Genomic DNA, 18345 nt, shown 5'->3' on the forward strand with positions numbered 1-18345 from the left:
CTATAAGATGATTAAGGTTTTGCACGGAATTATAAATAAGGTGGATGAGGTGGATATCTGCTTTTTTTTTTACTTGCAGTCCTCTAGGTCTGAAGATTGAGATATGTATGATTTATGCATCTTAAAAGACAGCAACTACTGTGAGTACAAAATATCACAATTGGCCCACTGGAGATTGGCAAATTTGATTAGATTGCTGTGAGCGTCCTTTCATCTTCTCATCATTGCTTCTTTTTCTTGGCTTTCAGCCGTATAAATGGCCTTTCTTTGCCTACTAGGAAGCTGGCTACCTGTATGGAAAGCCTGTTTGATGTGTAGTACAGACCAATAATAAGATCAGGAGAACCAATGGGAGTGAAGCAGCACCATTCCTCTCGAAAAAGAGCCGCTTTCCTTGGTGCAGTAGACAAATGCAGATTTTGCCGATTTGATCGTAATTCATTTAAGTAAGGTAGGCCTACAATGTACATTTTTCACTCACAAATTAACGAAATTCTCTCTGCTAATGGTGTAAATTATACACGGCAGTGTTTCAGACAGACGGTAACTCGCCTGATAAGAATTTTAGTTTCAGGATTAGTAGCCTACACTGCTCGCGCTGCGATTCACAAAAAAAAAAAAAAAAAAAAAAAAAAAACCGACTCATAAACCTATTGTGTTCGTGAGTCCGTCTACACTGGTTGTGTTTTATGTTTTTGAGTCACTGAAAAGTACTGGTTAAAAGAGTCATTTGTTACACCGCAGTATTGTACTGTATATACAGCATATGAAGGCCTATTTCGTGCAGCCCCGGACAGCTCGATATCGCACAGATGTTTGTTGCCATTATTTCGATATTACACATTCTATAATTGCATCATATACAATACACATACAGCCTGCAAACTCACATTCTAGAAAGAAAGATTCGTCAGGAGGACAATGTTTTGTACCAGTCCTCCAAAACTTTTTATGTGAGGTACAATCAGTTTTACTTCTGCTACAACTTCTTAACCTTCTTCAGAGCCCATGGCAAAGACCTAATTCTCTTATTATCTTTCACACAGGTGGTGACCTGTCCCAATGGATCTTCCAGTGACCTGACCAAAATAGTGTCCAAAATTAGAGCCATTGAAGCAGGCTGTCGTGGAAGGTGAGGAATGAGCACTGTATTTAGCATACACCCACATCCACATACTGCATTTATTCTTGTCCTTTACTCGTCTTTTCATCTTAAAAACGAGTCTACATTCATCTATTAAACCATATACTGGTTCATGCACATATATGCACAGTTTTCCTTCTTGTCACTGCAAAATGCCAATTGCTTCTGTTTGGAGAATGCATGGCTGTTGGTACTATATTTATTAACTGACAAAAACAAAAAACAATGACAATATTGTAACTATATTGTCACACTAACTTTTCATCAGATGTCGTCATGAAGAAGTAATGAATAGTGTGAGAGAAGTGTAACTTCATATATAATGTCTCACAAAGGGTCAATCTTGGGTCTGTACATTGCCGTTCAGCATATATGTTAATAACATCTCTGATGTCTGTCAAATGTATGCTGATGATGTTCTATTTCATGCACATGCAAAAATATGCAACTGACTATATAGTTACATCAGCAAAAAACGGTGCGTTTCAAACCTAATGCCAAGAAAACTGTCTGAATTATTATTTTTATTTATTTATTTTTTGACTACAAGGACAAATTGTGAAACCTGCAGTACCTGTTGTAGAAGAGAACCTTGAAGTTTTCACGAGTTTAGATATTTAGCAAACTGCTGAAATTTTACTGTAAAATTATTTTATTTGGTAATGTAAAAATGTGCTTCATGTGGTAATATCAAAATCAACTGGTTTTATTCAAGTTATTATAAAATAATTGATAAATATTAATAAATATGTAATTCATATAATTGGTAATTAGTTGCATGGTTACACTTTTTAAAATGGAGCTAATTTATAATAATGTAAATTATTAGTTATTATTAAATTATTTATTTACTGTGTAATAATTAATTATCCAATATGACAAATAGTCACAATAACATATGACTCATTTTATATAAAACAATATGTAACCAAACACTAAAAGGTTAAAATAATAAACGATTATGGCATCTTGACTGTGTATGACCTTTTTAAATAGGGAAAACTTTTTGAAAATTATAGATGCACAGCTTGTTCTTGTTCCTTTTACTTGTAGAATTTGTGTATATAATTACAGTACAAAAATCTAAATGCTTATACAAGAGATTATTGCATAACACCATTAAAGAAAATGTGCTCTAGCTCAATCAGCCTCTTTATTTCAGATGTGAGGAATGTGTGGAATGAAATGTATTTCAAACTGTGTTTGTACAATGCAGTAAAGCATAATTAGAGATATTAGAAGTTCCATATAAATTAAATATGCCAAAGTATCAGAGATAGCATTTGAATATAAAAGAGAGCAATGTGGCTGAAGATCCTGAAAAACCTGAAGCAAAAATGACTGCATGATGATGATGAAAAGCAACATAATCAGATAAAGAATGTCAAAACAAAATAATTGTAGGGCTTAAATTATAGAGTGTAAATTTCAAAATTCAGCACCACAGACAGTCCAGTCAGGATGATTTTCAGGACCTTGGACAAGATCCCCAACAAGCAGAAAAGTATTTCGCAATGGTTCTTGTTAATGTTTGTTAGGGAATAAACTATAAGAAGTTTTTTTTTTCCCTTATCCAACAGCATTCATACACAATGGTTACATAGTACTATTAAGAAAACTGGAACTAGATCATTATAATTTAGTTCTGTTTTCATGAGGATTTCAGTAATCGTTGCATTGCATTGTAGTAATTTTTTGTTAATTAATTAATTAGTGTTTTGGTGTGTGTTTATCTCTTCCAGACAGAGCAGCAGCTGGAGAATATGTGGGGAAGATGGATATCAAGATCACAAAAGCAGAGAAAATCCAAAATACTTACCTCAGAATGTGAGACCATCTGCACATAAAAAAAACTGGAAGCCTCTTTCGATGGCCTTGACCACACCACTTTTTTGAGACTTTCTAATTACATCCAATGATTCAGCTGTTCTTTCTTTCTTTCTTTCTTTCTTTCTTTCTTTCTTTCAAGAACACATCACCACTACTATTTTTATTCATTATTATCAATATTAAGGACAAGCATGATTTCCAGTGTGATATTGTTCTTATACATCAGATCAATAAATATAAAGTAAATATTAAGTAACTTACATTTAAATACAATATTGCAATGCACTTACTTTGTCTATTTTTGCTTCCAAACAAAAATAGTTCCAAACAAACTAGCAAAACAAAGTAGTGATGGTTCATTCCTGAATTAATCAGTGTTTGAAACAAATCAGTTGAGTGAATGATTCATTGACTTGCTCGCTGAAGAGACGGTCACTTGTCGTCACTGTCAAGTCACTGGAAAAATCCCTAGCACAAGGCTGACAGTCTGTCTGGAATGAGCAAAAAGATAGACATGTGAAGATAGACACAAACAAATATAATCATTAGTAGAGAAATAGTGCAAATTTTACTTGTGTCACGCTTTTCTGGTTGAATCCAACAAATGATTCAGGAATTCACTTCAGTTCACAAGGGAAACAATGATCGACAGCTGAATGCAATGAGTAACCAAGGAGACTAACTATGAAACAATCAAGGCTAAACTGAACTGAAGCACAAGAAACAAACACATAGGAATGAAAAGACAACTAAACAAAACGTAATCCTGACAGTACTCCCCCCTGCTGTAAGGTGCGATGTATATGCACTGTATGCACAAATCCAACGATGGAGGAAGGGAGGGGGTTTAGCAGGAGGGCGAGGAGAGGCTGGAGAAGGAGCCAGCAGAGGGGAATACCATGGCGGAACTTGCGGAGGGAGGAGCCAAGGTGGAACAAGCAAAACTGCAAGGGGGGATGGCCCAGGGGGACATCATAGGCCTGGAGGGCCGAGGTGATGTCATTGGCTCAAGTGACCGTGGAGAAGGCGGGGGCCAGGCAGAATGGGGTGACACCGGAGGGAGAGAGGGCCAAGGTGGAACCGGAGGGAAGGAGGAACCTGGTGGAGCCAAAGGGGTGGAGGACTGAGGCGCAGCCCAGGATGAAAAGAAACCAAGGTGAAGTCAGAGGGACGAGGGAGCCTGATGGAGCCTGAGTAATGGTGGACCATGGCAGAGCTGAGGGACGAGGGAGCCCGGTGGACCTGGGGTGGACTGTTCGAACGGTACTGTCTCTGTGATGGACCTGGTGATATGCTCCTACCTAGGGACGGATATGGCAACTGGCACTTGCTCCGGAATAAACTCTGTGGCTCGCTCTGACTCTGTGGCTCATGCTCGTGGTCTGTGGTGGGTGCTGGCTCTAACTCTGGTTCCATGATGGGCCCTGTCTAGAGCTGACAGGAAGATGGCTGTTGAAGGTGTTGAAAGTCCCGCAGAGTTCGAGTTAATGGCATCATCCTCCACGACTCCCACAGTGAGGGAGGATCCACAAACTCTTAAGGCATTCTTATTAACCCATAAGGCATACTAAGTCCATCTCTCCATCAACACCCTCAAAGCTTCACAGTCCTGTACCTTTTCCTGGGTCGGCATTTCATTCGGTAACGTTTGGCCGTTTTGATTGATATAAACAATGCTTTTAGCGCTTGTTTCTGCTTCTACTTCTGCTGTGTTTTGATCCGCAGATTCTATATAACAGTGAAAACATGGATTGCCGGAAATTTCTGTCATTGGCGGGGAAGCGTTATGTCATAAATGGAAAAAAAATCCATTAACTCTGGGGAAAGAGTTAAGATTTGAAGTAAATTCCTTTGTACACTACTACACACACAAAAAAATAATAATCACAAGCAGAATTAGGAACATGTCTGTTTTCTTTATAAATCAATATTTTCAAACAAATATATTGTATTAGATTCCAAAACATATAAGCTTATAAGACAGTGTGTAAAACAATGTGAAAAAAGTATTTAATCAAAAGAGTAAACACAACTACAAGCCAAGTATACTTAGAATACTTATACTTTATATATAAATTATACATTTAAGTATATCTCGATTAAAAGAAGTATAGGCCAAATATACTTAGACTTTTCTGTCAGTATAAGTCAAGTATACTTAAGTGTAATTTTAAGTATATTTCTAAGAAGTACATATTTCTGAGAAGTACATAAAAAGTAGACTGAAAGTGTACTTTCTTATTTTTTAGTTTAAAAGAAATACTAAAAGCACACTTGAGTAAATTCTTTTTTGTAAGGGTCCCCATTGATGTAGATGCATTGATTCTGTAACATTTCTGTTTGGCATGAGTGGCTGGTTCTTCACTGGCCTGAGGACACATCCTCTAAAATCTGCCTCACATCACTTAGAAATTTGCCCCGTGGCTGAGTCTTCAGTTTTGATTGACTTTTGAGCTGATTAGTATTGAAGTGCTTCTCCTTCCTTTGTCCCTTTTACCTCCAGCTATCTTCAAGATTAACTACCTGCTGGCAACATATTCAAAGTCACAGCCCAGAGCTCCACTTAAAGTCATAATCTAATCAGATATGAGACCCTGGCCAGCCCACAAAAACCTTTTAACGGAGAGAATAACAGTTCACCAGTCATGTTGAAGTGAGGAAAGAAGTCATAGGCTTAGTTATAATGGGACATTTTAAATAATGCCTCTAAAGACATCATTTGGTATGGTTCAGGGCGATGGTTTATAGCCCTTTTAAGAGGGTTATTAAACAGTGCAGGAAGGCTGTATAAGGTCTCAGAGATCTGTGTGTGGACTGAAAGGTTGAAGCTTTAGAAAGAATAGTTGGAGTTGGCACAAGAAAAGCCGAACTGCAGCCAATGATACGAGAGCCTGAAGAATCTTTACTGCGAGCTGTCTGGCACCAAAAGTGTGGGGCGTTGAAAGGCAAATAAATCTGTTGCACACATTCCCTGTTTGTTGTAGATTTATGGCTTGTATCCTCAAACCAAGTACTATTTTTGAAGAGCCGGAGAGAACATGAAATCCCATAAATAAAAATACCATGGATCCAGCCATTCTCTTTTCAGCATCTCACACCATCACAGTTTTAAAAGTCACAATGAAATCAAAATGGACCATTTTTTATTTTATTTTATTTTATTTTATATGGAATATGGCAGCATTTATTATAAATGACTTATCTGTGCATATTTCATTGTATTTTTTTAATTCATGTGCCATTGTAATCTTTAATTAAAATAACTTCCCCTCCCTCTTGCAGCAACATCTCTTCTCTGATGATGCATTTACTGGCACAAGGGCGGGACAAACTCACATGAGATCACAGCAATAGCAAACCACAACAATCCAACGATCCAATCAGTTCCCAATGGACAAAATCAAGTCCCTCCGTACATTTTTTTGTTGCTGTTGTTTGAGAAGCCGTTTCACTCAGATATACTTCACAATAGAGAAGAAAACTTTCATGCTGATTTTAAGTTGACGTTAAGTTTGAACTTTTAAAAATGTGTGCTGAGAGATATATAAGTTCTCTTCCATTCTCTTGCGCACCTGTCTAATTTTGGACTTGAAAGTGCATACTATTTGAATGGCTCCTAATAATGTTCCTCATTCAATAGAAATTTCATACTTTTGTGTGCAGAAAAGTTTACAGCAAAATTACAATTACGTGTAAAAATGAACACCTCATTCTATTATTGATGAATGTGGATTACTCATCAACATTAAACACAGATAGTAATTTGCATAAAACCCACCCAAACCATGAGGACTTTTCCTCAACTTCCGAAAATTGCGTAGTGCCTGATTTTTTTTTTTAGCTTCAGACTATCGCTGCATCCAAAATCACATACTGAGTAGGTACTACATTTGAATTTAAATTTAAATGTAGTTTGTAACCATTAAAAAAGTACACTATAGAGTAAGAATATGGGTAGTATGAATGAAATTTGGATGTACTACATCCGCCATGTTGTTACTGTCATGTGACCTACCAGCGTCAGTTGTGTCGCTTCACTGACATTCATAAATCCTCTCCCATGGCCTCATGGGGTAATAAAGTGTCCATTGAATGCGCACTTCAGAACCTCAGACTTTTCGCCTATACTGTTTTTCGAATACTATGCTTTTGGACATAATACTCTTTTGGTGTACTGTTTTTCGCATACTATATAAGTAGGGAAGTATTCTATTGTGGATGCAACGTATTAGTCTATCCAGTCGATATTAAACGTTATTTTTGAACACATATTTTTTAATTGGTCTTGCGTCTCTTAGCAACGAGGTGTATGATACCAAGTTTTTCCTCTGTTACCATTTTTCCACTCTGGGGATGGTCTGTTTTCTCAACACATGCAATTGTCTGTTGAGATTTAATTTCTCATCACCATTGGGATGTAAGATTTGTAAGTCCATATGTCTTTCCTTCTCCTTTCACCTATTATCCAAAGACATCTTTCAGTCCTGTAGTCAGGAGGGATAGCTTTCTTTTCCAAGATGCATTTTGGCATGGAGTTACTTGATGTCCACCAATCCAAGAAAAAATAACACTCATATAAAAATGATTAGAGAAAAACACCAGAAAGGGAAACTGAAAGAAATAAAATGGAGGTTCTTTTCAGATTAGTAAAAAACATTTGACATTTTTCTGTTGCTAAATTTAAGCCGAGTAAATAAAATTGTGCAGGGGCTTCAATTTGGCACAGTTCCAGCAAAAGATGGGTCTTTGGCTGTGAATTGAGTGCAACATGACTGAGATCCTTCAGGGTGATGTAGCTCACTCTTGATTAAGTAGGTTCTTAGAGAAAACCAGGTCATGATACAGATCAATATATTCCACAAGCGTGACATGAACCAGATCGATGGCAGATGTGACGATTTATCCAAATGAGGAGGAAATGCTTAAATGCTGGGGGATGTGGAAAAAGGGGGCATCATATATTGGCTCTCAGACCAATGTGAACTGAACTGCAATTGTATAAATAGAATAAATGGGACATAAAAAGATAAACTAAGATAATTGTGCACAACCAAGGGCATTTCATGGTGCCTCTTCAGTATCCGATCAGTCATATAAGCTATTCCTTCCGCATCCCGTACTTTTTAAAAAAAAATAATACAAGCATGAGCAGGTAATTTGGTCAGTGCCCAGATAAAGTTGGATCACCTCCAGCCTCTGCTCAGTGCCATACGCTTGCATCAGGGTAGGTCGGTCTCCTGAGTTCCTCACGTGAAGACGGCACATGCAGGATCAATGGATCAAGTGATTCAGAAAAAAGGAAATTGAAATGTATTGATTTTTTTGTCATGTCATACTGTAAAGGGTAAATTATTTAACATAGTTTACAATCTGGGACTGTAAACACAACAGAGTGATATAAGTCTTTTTAGCAATATAAATTCTGACCAATTTTAAATAAAACATTATGGCCCAGTTTCACAGACAAGGCTTAGATTAAGCCAGGCTTAGGCCTTAGTTCAATTAGGACATTTAAGTAGCTTTTATAAACATGCCTTAGAAAAAAACATTACTAGTGTGCATCTTGAGACAAAACAATGGCACTGATATATTTTAAGACATGTCAGTGCAAGTTACTTTGAGTTAAAACATGCATTTTAGTCTGAGACTAGGCTTAAGCCTGGTCTGTGAAACCGGCCAAATTAATTATTTAAAGAATTATTATCATGGTGTCTTTAAAAACAAACAACAACAATAAAAGATGACTATTTTATGCAATTATGCTTTCTTTTTGGTTTTGTTGTGTATTATATTTTTATCATTAGATAAGAGTGTTCTTGCTTTCAACGAGTCCATAAATTATCTTTATTGTGCAACATTTTTATATTTCACTACCATGAGCAATAAATGTTAGAAATCACAGTGTGTAATAAATTTTAAGATTACTTTTTCAAGGCTCCCCGGTTGCCTTGAATATGTAAACAAAACAAAATGATAAATTAGTCTGTATTAATAGGCTGCCTCTATGTAAATTTTATTCAACCAGATTTGTTTAGAACAGAGACTTTATGATACTTAGGACCCCCAAATATGATGATGCCCTTGCAGATGACTCCTTTCTATAAAGGCAGTCATGTAAAGACCCATTTAGACTGAAAAATGAGTATTATAAATATGAGTAAATAACATCTGGAAAATATATGCATTCTGTTAAGTATTTTTCTATTCACCATTAGGGTACTTTTAGATATATAAACATTAATAGAAACATAAAACTATGGCTGATAAAATATGTGATTAATCTCACGGTCTTTAGAAAGTAGAAACAATAATAATGTTAAATTTGATAAATTTATTTCATTTTGCTTACATTTTTAATACTAATTTTGTTTTCAGTATCCAAACATCTTTATGCAAGCACCAAGCACACAAGTTCTGTGTCTTAAATATAGACCCAAACAAAGCACCTGCCAAAAGCAATCAAATTTCCACTGTAAATTCCGTTAATCCCCCAGAAAGAATTATTGTACTTCTTGTTTTTAAAGCTCCTATCTCTAGCCATCTCTAGGGAAGTGTTATTTATTCAAATGCAAATGTCTCACACTTATGGTTTGTTGTACTTTAAAATTGACATAAATCTAATAAAAGTTGATTATAATGTGAATGATATTTCAGCCGTGTTGAACAAGCAGGTCATCTGGGTCCTGACAGACCCTGCACTAGATGGAAAAATTGACTTTTTTTTTTTTTCTTTTTTCTCCATGCTGTTGGACACACTGAAGGATTCTGGATGAGTAATTACCAGCACCTGCTGTGTGACCCATCTCACCAGACCGATTGGAGGAAAAGGCAGCACAGGGACAGAAGAGGAGGTGACGAGTAATTAAAGTGGCCCATGGAGGGATCACAGCAGACAGACTGGGTAAATGACAGCTGGGCCTGACGCGTTTACCCACCACTGGGCCCCCTTCTGACGTACAGGTGGCACAGAGGGCGGATAAAAGTGAAAATGAGGAGCTAAATTGAGTTTTCCTTATGGATCTTTCCCCATCCTCCCCTTTTCCTTCAAGGGAACTGGAGCTGGTCCTCCAACTGAGCTCTGAAATCAAGCCAAATAGTTCTGACCTGATTGGTTGTGTCTAGAATTGAAGTTACATAAAGTCTCAGAATCTAGCTGAACAGAGTGATGAAATGTTGCTAAATTACATTTACAAGAAGACACTGAAAATCCACTCTGGCTGGATTATTCAATAAAGTTATTTTTTACTGAGAAGCTTTAATTAATCTTTACAGGCCAGTTATCATTACAGATGAAACCTAAAAATAAAGGATTGTCATCATTACCATTGTGCTTACACCTTCAAGGCCATTTTGTTTGGGGTAGAATGTTTTTCAAAGAAGTCTATTATGCTTTTCAAGGCTGCATTTATTTATTTTTTTAGCCAAAATACAGTAAATACAATACTATTGTCAAATATTATTGCAATTTAATTCATTTAATGCAATGCAATTCATTCCTGTGATAGCAAAGCTGAATTTTCAGCATCATTACTCCAGTCTTCGGTGTCACATGATCCTTCAGAAATCTGAAGGATTTCTGGAAACATTTCTTCTTATTATCAATGTTGAAAACAGTTGTGCTGCTTAATATTTTTGTGGAAACTGTGATAATTTCTTTCTGGATTCTTTGATAAATAGAAAGTTCAAAAGAACAGTGTTTATTTGAAGTAGAAATCCTTTTTTTTTACTGTCACTTTTGATCAAATTAATGCACCCTTGCTTAATAAAAGTATTAATTTCTTTAAAAAAAATCTAAATCAAAATCTTACTGACTTCAAATGTTTGTATGGTATATTAGAGTCGGGGTACTTGGACTTGACTCAGACCCAGCACGGTATATAATTTATATATTTGTATCATTGCACATTCATGGTGCATGGGCTGGTAAACAAAACATTGATATGCTAGACAAAACAATGACAACTTTGTGTTGGACTGGACAAAGATGAGATTCTGTTTAAGAAACTTGGGTGTATGAATAGATGACTGGAATGAAAATGATCAATTGAATAATGACATTTAGAAATTAACTGATTGCATTTGGTAATTCAGCACAAAACATCTAGATAATATATGACTTTGAAATCTAAGAAGACACAGTAACATAGCAGCTATTTGGGTTTGGTATGAAATGTGGTTTTTGGTGTGAAAAAGTGGAATTGTGTACATAAACCAACCAAGGTTATTGTGGGTGAAGCCTCGAGAGAAGCAGAAAGTGAATCATAATGCATCACAGATCAATAATTTAAATACTGAGTAATAACTTTCAGATATGATACTGTACGACATTATGACTTGTTTAGAAAAGTTCAGAACTTGTAGTTCATATAAAGATAATCTAATGTATATAGAACATATAAAGATCTAATAATCTTAAATAATGTTCTACCCTTTTCACTTTCGTATGAATATTGTTTGAAAGTTCTGTTAATTTTGTTAATCTTCTATATATCTATATCTCTCAAAATATATGTTTAACTTATGACACAAATTATTCATAAACACCCAAGAAAATGAGAAAGCTCACCTCTTTCTAAATAAATGAAATAACATCCTCGTTTTAGTGACATACAATATACAGTTTCAAAGTTTGGGGTCAGTAAGAATTTGTTTTAAAATTAATACTTCAGCAAGGATGCATTAAACTGATAAAAAGTGACAGTAAAGTCACAAAATGTTTCTATTTCAAATAAATGCTGCCCTTTTGAACTTTCTATGCATCAAATAAAAGTTTCATATTTTTCACAAAAATTTTAAGCAGCACAAATGTTTTCAACATTGATAAAAATAAATGTTTCTTGAGCATCTTGAGTTATTTTAAATTCTAATAATATTACTGTTTTTAATGTATTTTTGCTTAAATAAATGCAGCTTTGGAGAAAAAAATGAATTCTAAACATTTCTTGATAACCCAACATTTATGCAAATACATGTAAAATAATGCAGCAATATAAAATTTCTATGACCAAAAATAAGATCTAAATTCCATTTAAATTGATCATTCACGTCAGTATCCCATCTAACCTGAGCAGTATGCAATTAAAAAGAGTGGCCTGACCTCTTGCAGCCCTCCCTCTGCTTCTCAGGGGGAGACAGCTGGATCAATCCACATTTCCATCTCTAGGAGGAGGTCGCAGGTAATAATAGCACCTAGACAATCTTGCTATTTATATGCACTGATGTTTTGGTGCAAAGGTGGGCAGACTGGAATTAATCTCCTGATGTGCGTCACCAATTACCTAGGCTTCTAAAAACAGCTCAGAAAATGTGAAAATCCGCACGACACCAGCCTTAATGTCATCATATGGTGCCTATACCTAATAGCAGCTTCCTCGGAGGATGAGTCAAAGCTGAAGGTTTGGCCTGAGGGTGTCCATTTCAAAAGAACTAGAACACAAAATTGGATTCACCACTGATACATTTCAAAGAGCTCAGCTTGCTATTACTATTTTGAACATGATGACAGATACAGTCTAAAGCCTCTATTCAAGGTCCTCAGATGAATAAACATCATGGACAGTGAGGATGTATTTAAAACTACTATCACTTGCATCACTAACGCGCATCTCTCCAGTTGGGAATTCAAAAAGATCACATGATGCTTTCCATACTGAGACGTGACTAGAACTGCCTCACAAGTTAAGACACGGCCCACTTCTGCAAGGGCAACGACCCTGCAAGTGGGAGGTGTTAAAACACCTCTCAGTGTCCTGGTTGTTTCTCATCAGCATTTCTGAGATGCGTGATCCTAACAACAGGTCTGTGTGTGAACCGTGATGAATATGTGGGGGATGTGAAGTTCACGAAGTTCGAGAATCTATGTGGTCCTTTCTCACAGTTTTCAACACATGCAGATGGTCTGCTTGTCCTCTAAAAGAAATAGGAACTCAAAACTCTGTCATCATTTTCTCTTATGCACATTCTTTCAAGAAACCACAAAAGTTGAATAAATGAATGAATGAATGAATGAAGTTTTCAAGCTTCAAAAAGGACAAAGAAGCACCATACATATTCTGGTTCAAATGACTTATATATTAGACATTACATTACATAACATTTAGTTTCATTGAACATTTATAGTGCTACATATTGTGTAGCCTAATAATCCAAATCTTCTGATGCCATTCAATACAGGGTTGACAGGATTGCACAACAAAACCAGCCCAATTGCTATTCAAAACCCATCCAATCACAGCCAAAACTAGCCCAATCGCGTTTGGGGGGTAAAACTTAAATTGGGTTGGGGTTTTGCTTTAACACGCAGACTAAAAAAAAACAACCCACAGCTACAGTGTAAAAGTAGCCCAACTAAGAGGGAAAACTGCAGATTTGGCAACACTGATTCGATAGCTTTTCAAGTACTGAAATTTGCTTGCAGAGTACCAGCATAAACTACTAACTAAAATTTGTTGATACTGAGCCCAAGAATTTAAATGATAACAGGTAAATGCATCCTTGCCAATAGATGTCAGTATAGAGTCCAAACCAATGAGACAAAAAGAGCTGCTGAAAACTGGCATCAAGTATTGGCTATAGCATATATATTTGCTCCTTTAGTAATAATTCTAAAATGCAAAAGACGTTTCAATTTCAGCTCTGCCTTCTTGTCACAACCACCGCGTCCACAGGCCAAATAATTCAGCCAAGATGGCCGTAAGGTCCAAGACCCTCTCAGCTAGTTTTAATCTCATTCATATGGCCTTTTTCCTCCCTCACCTGTTATTCTGCCAGTCTCCTGGAGATATTTAGGTCACTCAGCTACCATGGGATTTCTGTTTGATGACTCAGAGGAAACTGATGGGATCAAGTGTGTCACGTCACGACTGAAGAGTGTGAAAACTGGAGTGAGGATATTTTTAACATGATCTTGGGGGAGATAAAATGAGGTTCTTGTTTACTGTTGATTGAAAAATGTTCTAGATGATTTGATTTGAAAAATTTGGTTGGATACTTGAACTGCGATGATGCACATTCCTCAAGCACTCTCTCATGGTACTTGATAGGGCTGTTTGTCTAAAAGTCAAAGCAGAAACAAAGTGGACAGTTTTTATTTTAACAAACTACTAAAGCAGTTAGTATATTGAAACAATAAAAGTCTCTTGAACACAATTCATCTTTCCACAATTCACTATGTTGACTGTTTCCAGTATAAAACTGGAATGCATGGAGATTAATGTTCCTTATAAACTGCAAGTTCTTAGTAAACGTCAAGCATATGCTAAGGCCCGGTTTCACAGACAGGGCTTAGCCTAAACCAGGATTAGGCTTTAGTTCAGTAAGGGCATTTAAGTATAGCTTTTATAAACATTCACTAGAAAAACAAACAAACAACAACAACAAAAAAACATTACAGGTGTGCATCTTGAGACACAACAATGGCACTGACATTTTAAGATTTGTCAGTGCAAGTTACTTTCAGTTAATCCATTTTAGCCACCGGCAACTATAGTTGCCGCCGCAGTGTATAGTTGTCATTTTCCTTTTGTAAGTATTTTTCTAGATTTTATCCATGTTTTATGTCTCAATACAATGCAAGAAAACAACCAAATAAAGGATTTCAAGAACAAAAAAAAGGTATTCACTTCCTTCCTGTCACATGAGGCTGACAACTTCCTACCCCTACTTCCAGGAAGCATGGCAAAGGCAAACCATCCCAAAGAAACGTAATTTTCATGTTGCTAATAAATATTTTTTGTTTGACATATATATATCTACATAATCATGAAGGTCTCTAGAATCATCCAAACAAGACAAATCTTACAAGAGATCTATAGTTTTTGGCATACTTAGTCAAAAGTCCAAGCGGCAACTATAGTTGCCGGTGGCCAAATGACTTGTAAGTATATATATCATGGGGAAATGGGGTATACTGTGGATAGATTAATAAATCAAGGTTATTGGTCTTGTTTAGTGCTTTTTGTTTTCATAATATCCCACCTAAAACATACACTCTAAAAAATGCTGGGTTGAAAACAACCCAAGTTGGGTTGAAAATGGACAAACCCAGCAACTGGGTTGTTTTAGCCCAGCGGTTGGGTTAAATGTTTGCCCAACGTGCTGGGCAGTTTTATTTAAACTATTGTTTAAAAATTACTATACGGCTGACTTAAAATGAACCCAAAATAGGTTGGAAATTAAAAATCAGACATAATTACTAGAGGCAACAATAATAATCAAAAGGTGAACATTTATTAATAAGCAATTCAATAAATGTCTGTTGTTTAATTATTATTCATTTAACTTATTAATAAATGCTCATTTATTAAACTTTAAATAAAGGTTAATTTCCAACATACTTTGAGTTCATTTTAAGCAAGCAATACAGTAATTTTTAAACAATTGTTGAGTTAAATAAAACTGCCCAGCAGGTTGGGCAAACATTTAACCCAACCGCTGGGTTTGTCCATTTTCAACCCAACTTTTTGTTTTTAACCCAGCATTTTTTAGAGTGTAACTTCACCCTCATCTCTATAAACAGAATAAAATGAATAAATCTGTCAAAAGGACGAGATGAGAGAGCAATCTTTCCACAGCTCTACTGTCCGACCCCCATGTCCCATGTAATTTTTTTCTTCATTCTATTTATTTTTATTTATTTATTTTCATTTAACTTTTTGATACACACTGCCCTGCTGGGGCAACTTAATGGCTGCACTTTGTTCTGCACTATGTTCCACCACTTTAAGACACCACTTTAAGATTTGTTGTTTGTTGTTTTTTCATATTCAAGAGATTATACGCTAGATGCAGCCTTTCTGGGTTCACATTGAATGTTCTTTGAATTTTATACATAATAAATCTGTTTATGAATAAAGATTGATCTGTTGAAAGCAGTTATTTTGAGTTAGATGCCAAACGTTCTCCTCCTATTTAAATTTTACATTGAGGGGGTGCGTACAACATATTTGCCCACAGGCAACTATAGTTGCCACACATTCAAATATGAATTTCAAGAAAAAAACCTGGGGAAAATAAATGCAGAACATGTTCACATAGGACACTATTAACACGACTATATGCATGAAACCATTCAGAAAAATTTGGACACAGATGGGTTAAAACAGCTCAAACATGCATTTTAGTAGGTTAAGCCTCGTCTGTGAAACCAGGGGTAAGTGTGTTAACACATACTAAGTAAGTGTCAGGATATAAACACTCCATAAGAAGGTTAGTCTAATCCAAACAAGTTTTATTAAACACAGCAGGGTGGATGATTGAGCAGGTGAATAATAGCAATGTTGACAGTTCATGAAATGCTGTCCAGGTCCAGAGTACCACACACCTCAGCCAATGTCTGATTCACAGAAGAGAGATGAGGTGAAAACTAGGACACTCAATTGGGAAGTGTGGGCCATGTCCTTGTTCAAGGCCTGACAAAGAGTGAACTGAGGCTTGTGCTTATATGTGGTGGTTAATGAGGTGAGCTGACGAGTGACAGGTGTCGGTAATTAGTATCTGGGGATTGAGACCGCTGAGTGGTAGCGATGGGAGAGCTTGGTGAGCCTGTGACAGTAAGAGCTAGTAGATCAAATAGAAAATTGATTCTGAATGTTTAAAGATGTCATGAAATCAAAATGGACAATTACTGTTTTTAATGGAATATTGCAGTATTTATTATAAATTATTTATCTGTGTACATCATTATTATTATTATTTTAATTTGTGTTCCTTCATAATCTTTAATCAAAATAACTTCTCCTCAATCTTGCAGCGACATCTTTTCTCTTCTCTGATGATGTGTTTACTGGCGCAAGGGCAGGACAACCTGTCACTCACATGACATCACAGTAATAGCAAACCGCAACGATCAAGCGATCCAATCAATTCCTGATGGACAAAATCAAGTCCCACCCTACATTTTTTTCTTGTTCGAGAAGCTGTTTCACATTTGGATATATGTCACAATGGGGGGAAAACCCTATTGAAAAAACCAGCATATGCTGGTAAGGATGTTTTGAAGCATGGCACCTGGTTTGAGCTGGTTTAAGCTGGTCAAGTGCTGGTCCTAAGATTTTTTCAACAGGGAAGATGATCGCAACTTCCAGATCATGGTAAAAAAATACTGAATATTTTTAACTATACATATGAAATACATATGAGTATTAATAAATATAGATAAATCAATATTGTATGTATTGTAAAGTAGCTGAAAAATTAAAGCATAAGCCTTTAGTACAAAAGGACCTAAAGATCGTGAGCAAGATTCAGTCAGGTGTGTCCAAACCTTTGACAGATACTGTACATGTATGCTGACATTGATCTGTCAGTATCTCCACAACAGGACAGAAGGCTGATTCAATTAACCGTACCACCAATCCAATTAACGGGCTACTCGTTATTTGCTGCCCACTCTCTTATTCTCCCCTCATTCATCCTCCACCTGTCTCATCAGTCTCTTTTTTTCCTCCCTTCACCTCCTTACATGTCCATCTGTTTACTTCTTGTTTGTCCTCTTTCCATCACGTGACTTTATATCTGTTCCAGTCCTCCTCTGCTTTACCCTGCCTCGTGTTTCTTACCGGCCAATCACAGGAGAGCAATCATTATGGTCATACCAACAAACAGATCACCCTTCAAATGGTTATTGACGTGCATATCAATCAATTGTGTTTGCTCAATATGAAAGTCTTTAAGTTGACATGCCAAGATATATTGCATCTGAAAGTCTCCTGCAGTGTATATGCTCTGCCCTTGAAGGTCATGGTAAAAGTCACACTCCATTCTGTTGATGAAATTAGACAACTACGCACCATAATCTGATTTAGAAACAGGTCTCTCATTATAACTAAGTTATCTTTGGATTCTACCCATAACAATTCAGCAAACTGTAAACCAGAGACATCTCTGACACAGTGAAAATTAATTTTGCATTATTGCAGAGAAATCTCACCACACGTCATCTCTCTCAGGCACCAATTTATTCTGCTTGTTTACTGTGTCTCTCTTGCTCTGTGTGCGTTTTGTTGCAACCTGCTGCATTGCATGTATAATGTTAGCTGAAACAAAGGCCTCAATTTGAAATGGTCTCAATTCCAAAACAGAATCTCATTACTCTGTCCAATCAATCCGCAGGTGTAATCATAACATCCCCACTTGCCTTGCTGGAGGCTGTTTAGCAAGACCAGTATAGGCTGCAAGTAAAGTCAAGTGGAGTTTTTGCATTAGCATCACCAATCTCAGTTTAAACACATATGCAATGTATTTTTATGAAGTCTAAAAATTTGCAAAAAAGGATTTTATATTTCATTGACAAATAATCATGAAGAATCTAAACAGGAAGCAAATGAAGACAAGGATGGGTCATTTTCTTTAGACTGCTTTTGTTTTCAAAA

General features: G+C 36.3%; 1 long non-coding RNA gene across 1 annotated transcript; it reads left to right on the top strand.

The window, feature by feature from the left end:
* The first annotated feature begins 263 nt into the window (after positions 1-263).
* LOC127513511 (uncharacterized) lies at positions 264-3301 on the top strand. The gene is made up of 3 exons (XR_007930422.1): positions 264-451; positions 1047-1132; positions 2887-3301. It is a non-coding gene; the product is annotated as an uncharacterized LOC127513511 (long non-coding RNA).
* The last annotated feature ends 15044 nt before the right edge of the window (positions 3302-18345 follow it).

Source organism: Ctenopharyngodon idella, chromosome 5 (genome assembly GCF_019924925.1).
Source record: "Ctenopharyngodon idella isolate HZGC_01 chromosome 5, HZGC01, whole genome shotgun sequence".
Classification (NCBI taxonomy): Eukaryota; Metazoa; Chordata; class Actinopteri; order Cypriniformes; family Xenocyprididae; genus Ctenopharyngodon; species Ctenopharyngodon idella.